Source organism: Bos mutus, chromosome 19, assembly GCF_027580195.1.
Source record: "Bos mutus isolate GX-2022 chromosome 19, NWIPB_WYAK_1.1, whole genome shotgun sequence".
Classification (NCBI taxonomy): domain Eukaryota; kingdom Metazoa; phylum Chordata; class Mammalia; order Artiodactyla; family Bovidae; genus Bos; species Bos mutus.
The window spans coordinates 36,287,132-36,293,690 of record NC_091635.1 but is presented as its reverse complement, the minus strand read 5'-3'; the positions used below and the strand labels follow the sequence as shown (position 1 = coordinate 36,293,690).

Here is a 6,559-nt window from a genome sequence, read left to right as displayed (position 1 = left end):
TCTACCCATTAATGGACAGATAGGCAACACCAGAGAGGCAAGAAGCAAGCACTCCATCTACCCATTAATGGACAGATAGGCAACACCAGAGAGGCAAGAAGCAAGCACTCCGTCTACCCATTAATGGACAGATAGGCAACACCAGAGAGGCAAGAAGCAAGCACTCCATCTACCCATTAATGGACAGATAGGCAACACCAGAGAGGAGAAGCAAGCACTCCATCTACCCATTAATGGACAGATAGGCAACACCAGAGAGGCAGCAAGCACTCCATCTACCCATTAATGGACAGATAGGCAACACCAGAGAGGCAAGAAGCAAGCACTCCATCTACCCATTAATGGACAGATAGGCAACACCAGAGAGGCAAGAAGCAAGCACTCCATCTACCCATTAATGGACAGATAGGCAACACCAGAGAGGCAAGAAGCAAGCACTCCATCTACCCATTAATGGACAGATAGGCAACACCAGAGAGGCAAGAAGCAAGCACTCCATCTACCCATTAATGGACAGATAGGCAACACCAGAGAGGCAAGAAGCAAGCACTCCATCTACCCATTAATGGACAGATAGGCAACACCAGAGAGGCAAGAAGCAAGCACTCCATCTACCCATTAATGGACAGATAGGCAACACCAGAGAGGCAAGAAGCAAGCACTCCATCTACCCATTAATGGACAGATAGGCAACACCAGAGAGGCAAGAAGCAAGCACTCCATCTACCCATTAATGGACAGATAGGCAACACCAGAGAGGCAAGAAGCAAGCACTCCATCTACCCATTAATGGACAGATAGGCAACACCAGAGAGGCAAGAAGCAAGCACTCCATCTACCCATTAATGGACAGATAGGCAACACCAGAGAGGCAAGAAGCAAGCACTCCATCTACCCATTAATGGACAGATAGGCAACACCAGAGAGGCAAGAAGCAAGCACCAGAGCCCCTTATGTCCACGTGGATGAACATCTAATCAAGAGAGTCGATTCCTAGGCAGGTTGATAAGTCTGGAGTCCCAGAGGAGGAAGGGGTCCAGGGGTCTCAAGGAGGAGAAAAGGACAGCCTTTTTGTTTTTTTTCTAAACTGCTTTGTATTAGTCAATATAACAAAGTATCTTGCTCGAGGACATGTTTCTCCTTAACAAGAACCTTCTGACTAATCTTGTTATCTTAAGAAGTATGTTGTGGGAGTGGGTCTGGTAAGACCTTTCTATTGTTAGTTCTCATCTTGCTAATTTAAGATGTATGTTGTTGGAGTGGGTCTGGTTAAAGTATATAAGGCCTTGATAAGACCAGGATTGGAGAAGGAAATGGCAATCTACTCCAGTGTTCTTGCCTTGAGAATCCCAGGGAGGGCAGAGCATGGTGGGCTGCCGTCTATGGGGTCGCACAGGGTTGGACACGACTGAAGCGACTTTAGCAGCAGCAGCAGCAAGACTCTCTGGCCCCCTTCTGATGTCTCTGTCAGAAGCTCTTTTTTTTTTTTTTTTTTTTGCGCCAGAGGCGTATCCTAGCTTTATTAAAGGGCCCACGCCACAGTCAATATAAAAACACAAAAAGTCCCATCAGTTTAATAATAAAAAAACCCCAAAAATGGGAAACTGAGGGGGCAAGGAAGAGGCCCCTGGGCCAGGGGCACGGGGAACCCTGCTCGTGGCACCAGGCCTGGCCTCAGGGCCCCCTGGTATTGCTGTTGCTACGAGGTCGGGGCGGGGAGGGGGGCGCGGGCAGAGACTGTCCTGTGGAGCCACCGTTCAGCTGGGTCTACGACCCTTCTTCTGGGGTGTGCTCAGCTTCTGCATGCCCCGGATCTTGTCCAGCAGGCTCAGTGGGTTTGTAACAGTCAACCAGCAGCTCCTTGACCCTGGCAGCCCAGGTATCATCGCTCTCCATGTCCAGGAGTTCATCCACATCGATTTCCAGCTCCGGGATCTCTTCCTGGCAGTCGTAGAGGCGAGTGAGCTGCTCCAGAATCCACTCCTCCAGGTTGAGGCGCTTCAGTAGCTCCTAACCGTCATACTTGACCCTTACGTTCCCTTGGCGCCTCACTGGGCCCCCGTCGTCCGCGCCGCCCGGGCCCTCACCTGCAGCCCCAGGGTGACTCTGAAAGTAGAGGCGGGGCCCTGGGCCGCCACTCCCCAGTCCGGTCTGGAGGCCGGGGCCGCCAACGCGTCCCTCGCGGGTCACGTGCGCGTCTGGCCCCTCCCTGCGCCGCCGCCTCCCTGACCCCACGCTAGCTCTGGGCGGTTGGCTCGGGTTAGCTCCTGAGCTCGGCTCCGGGGCACGGGCAGTGGCGGGGAGGGGGAGGGGGGGTGCCTGGGGGCAGCTGCAGCATGCAGAGCCCCCGGGCAGAAGCTTTCTCTGTCCCTTTAATAAAACTCTGCTACACAAAAGCTCTTGAGTGATCAAGCCTGGTCACTGGTCCCGAAGCTAAATCTTCCGAGATCACAAATCCGACATCATTCACTGTAAGTTATCAACATGTTGAGCAAAGAAAGCAAGTTACTGAAAAGCAGACCCACGTGCAGTTCACTCTGCACAAAGCTCAAAGCAGGCAGACTCAGGAACCCGCTGTTCAGGGATGCATACCGACCTGGATGCAGACAAGTAAAACAGCACAGAACTGGCTGTGCTGTTGTGCTTAGTCGCTCAGTCTGACTCTGCGACCCCATAGATTGTAGCCTCCAGGCTTCTCCATCCATGGGATTTCCCAGGCAAGAATACTGGAGAGGGTTGCCATGCCCTCCTTCAGGGGATCTTCCCTACTCAGGGATCAAATCTGCATCTCCCATCTCTTCTGCATTGCGGGCGGATTCTTTACCTGCTGAACCATCAGAACTGGAGATGGTGGTTTCTCCTGGAGCAGGGTTGTCGTCTGCAAGAGGGGAGGGGCCTGTGTGGTCAGCTGAAAGACCCCCCCACCCCAAGGTTGTAAATGTGTCCCCTTGTATGGCTGAAGCAACTTTGCAGGTGGGATTACTGAATTTGAGATGGGGAGAGGATTGGGCTCTAAATGCCATCCCTTGGTAAGAGGAAGACAGGGTGTCAATGTGACCCTGGAACCCTGGAGGCAGAGATTAGAGTGGTGTGGCTATGAGCCAGGGAACAATGGCAGCTTCTAGAAGCTGGAAGAGGCCTGGAACTGATTATTTCCTGGAGCCTCCAGAAGGAGAAACCAGCCATGCCCACACCTTGATCTTAGCTCCTTAAGACTAAGGGCTTCTGACCTCTAGAACTGTGAGAGAATAAATATATATTGTAAATCACCACAGCCAGTGATTCAGTACATCATGTAGCAGGCTGAAGACTGGCCCTCAAAGATATCAGGTCCTCATCCCTGGAACCTGCAAATATTACCTTGTTTTGGAAAAAGAATCTTGGCTGCTGCTGCTAAGTCACTTCAGTCGTGTCTGACTCTGTGCGACCCCATAGATGGCAGCCCATCAGCTTCCCCCATTAAGGACCTGAGATGGGGAGATAACCCTGGGTTATCTGGATATGCGCTGAGAGCCATCACATGTGTCCTTAGAAGAGGAAAGCAGAGAGAGGTTTGATTCACTTAGGAAGAAGGCCATGTGAAGACGGACACAGAGGTCAGAATGATGCAGCCACAAGCCAAGGTATACCCGAGGTCACAGAAGCTGGAAGAGGCAGGAAAGATCCTTCTAGAGCCTTCAGAGAGGTCACAGCCCTGCCCACACCTTCACATCAGCCCAGTGGTACCCATTTCAGACTTGTGGCCTCCAAAACTGTGGAAGAATATGTTTCTACTATTGGTAAATTTGTTACAGCAGCCACAGGAAACTCAGAATACAAGAGCAGTAGGAAACTATTACAACAAGCAGAGGGCTTTGGAAATAAAGTTGTTTCATATGATACAGTGTTTCACTAGTAAAACAATCTAGCTGCTGCTGCTGCTGCTAAGTTGCTTCAGTCCTGTCCAACTCTGTGCAACCCCATAGACAGCAGCCCACCAGGCTTCACCGTCCCTGGGATTCTCCAGGCAAGAACACTGGAGTGGGTTGCCATTTCCTTCTCCAATGCAGGAAAGTGAAAAGTGAAAGGGAAGTCGCTCAGTCGTGTCCAACTCTTCGCGACCCCATGGACTGCAGCCCACCAGGCTCCTCCGTCCATGGGATTTTCCAGGCAAGAGTGCTGGAGTGGGTTGCCATTGCCTTCTCCGAAAACAATCTAGAGAACCTTCAAAAAGCTACCATCCTTACCCCTGATTTCTGAAGTGGACCAAGGAACAAAGATAAAATTGGGGTGGGGGCGAGGAATCAAGAAACCAGGAGACAATGCTGGCTGGCTTTGAGCTACACAAGGCACTGTTCTCCAGTAGAAGTAGGAAGTCAGCTTCTGCCAGGGCAGACAGGTGTTTTCTCTCACTGTGATGAGTCAGCTGAGTTCCTGATGATCTCTGATTGACAGCAGTGACAGCACCTCTGGGCTGCCTTGCCTAGGAAGGGTAAAGGTTGAAGCAACTACCTTCGGACCAAAGTGGACTATGGAACTTCCTCGTTGTCTCTGTCTTCCTCTCCGCAGTGACTCAGAGGCCTCTGTGCCTCGGCTGGTTCCACTGTTCTCATGGGAAAGTAGAGTGAAAGAAGCAATAGTCCACACTTGATTTCTAGACTGAGGTAGGGAAGGGACAGTAGGATTTAAAGCCAAAACTTGATGGGCAGAAATCAGCCTTATTTGAGAAGAGCAATATGTGAGATTTCAGAGATCCGAAGAAGGAGGGCACCGACCTAAATAATCCATCAAAGCTGGAACAGATGGAGCCAGACCCCGACTGTTGAGTTTAGGCTGGTTGGAGAGCAAAGGCTGGGGATCGAGGGTCAGAGGTGAGGAGGGGCAGGGCCAGCCTGACCCTCCCCAGGGCAGGGATCCCTATTGGGCACCCACTGCCTATGTGAGAGATGGCTCCCATTACTACCATCAACCCATCTGCCTGCTGCCAGCAGGAGCATCTGCAATAACAACCGCCCTGTTCTGAGGCTTTGTCAGCTTCAACCACTAGGTCAGCATATTGACGACACCCCTGGTGGAGGTTGGGGCCCCACGGGAAGAGAGGTCCAAGAGCACGCTGACGACACCCCCAGTGGAAGTTGGGGCCCCGCGGGAAGAGAGGTCCGAGAGCACATTGGGAGCAGGGAGTGAACATGGGGTTCCACCCTCCTGGTGTGTTAGGGCATATCCCCTGCCCCCCATGACAGCTCGGCTACCTCCCTCCAGTTCCCCAATACATGCAGCTTCATGCTTGCTTTTCAAATCCACATTTACTTTGATGACACACTTCTCCCGCAAAGGGAAGCATCTCTATCTCCTTCTCTTTGGCAAAACAAATATTATCAAGCCCGTAATTGACATTTTTTGCAGATTCAATATTTGCCTGGATCATCTCTCATCAAAGTTGTAAACTCCGTGTCTAGGAAATTATTCTGCATTGCAGTAATTTTCACAGGGCAATTGAAGACATAATTGTACATAATACATTTTGAATCTAGATGCTTGAAAAGACAATTACAAACAGCTGGGACACAATTTGGTGTTCTTGTTTCTACTAGGGGGTGGATTTGGCCAGGGGAGAAGCCACAGGAGAAAATGGTAAAGTTTGAGAACAGTTTCTCCAGGGCTCAGTTTACATTTCAGTTATGATTTCGGGGTGCTCACCACCAAAACATGCATACTTGTACTTCATACATTCTATACCGCATGAGCCATGCTGTCATTTCACAAGTGAAGCTGTCCCTTCAGTCATCTCCGACTCTTTGTGATCCTATGGACTGTACCCACCTGGCTCCTCTGTCTATTGGGATTCTTTAAGCAAGAATACTGGAGTGGGTTGCCATGCCCTCCTCCAGGAAATCTTCCCAACCCAGGGATCAAACCGAGGTCTCCTGCATTCATAGGCAGGTTCTTTACCACTAGCGCCACTGTATTAGGGTTTATTTCACAGGAATGCCACTTTGATAGCACTTTCTACTATGAAGCATAACTTATTTTCTTGTGTGAGCCCTGGAGCTGCTATAACAGATTGCCACAAACTGGGGGGCTTAAAACAACAGAAATCTGCCTCTCACAGTTCTGGAGACCAGAGTCTGAATCCAGGGGTGGGCAGGGCTCTCTTCTGCCTCTTCCAGCTTATGGTGGCCCCAGGGGTCCTTCAATTAAACAATGAAAAGGGACAGAAGGGGCCTGGTTTAGCCTTGAGACCAGGCCTCTCTCCCCAGCCTCCTCCCCTCCACCTTGGGAACCTACCCCTTGTATATCTGTGTACCCTTCAAGGGTGGGGAGAGGGGCTTGTGTTCAGGATGGACTCCTCCTCATTTCTGCTGGTCGCAGTCGGGGAAGTGACACCCCACCTCAGCTGTCTGGCTTCAGGGTCAGCAGGTCAGCCCTTCACTCTCCTTTCTCCAGCCACTGCCCAACGGAGAGAAGGATGTGACAGCCCTCCCAGGCCCAAAGCCCCTTGCAGAGGGACCGTCCCCTCCAGGCTTACCTGCTATGCCCTCACCTGCTCCCCTGTGGACATTTGTCCCCTTCATGCCCA

General features: G+C 51.2%; 1 pseudogene; it reads right to left on the bottom strand.

Annotated features, from left to right (window-relative positions):
• Positions 1–1,522: 1,522 nt before the first annotated feature.
• On the bottom strand, positions 1,523–2,463 carry LOC102283816 (protein phosphatase 1 regulatory subunit 14B pseudogene; annotated as a pseudogene).
• Between the last annotated feature and the right edge of the window lie 4,096 nt (positions 2,464–6,559).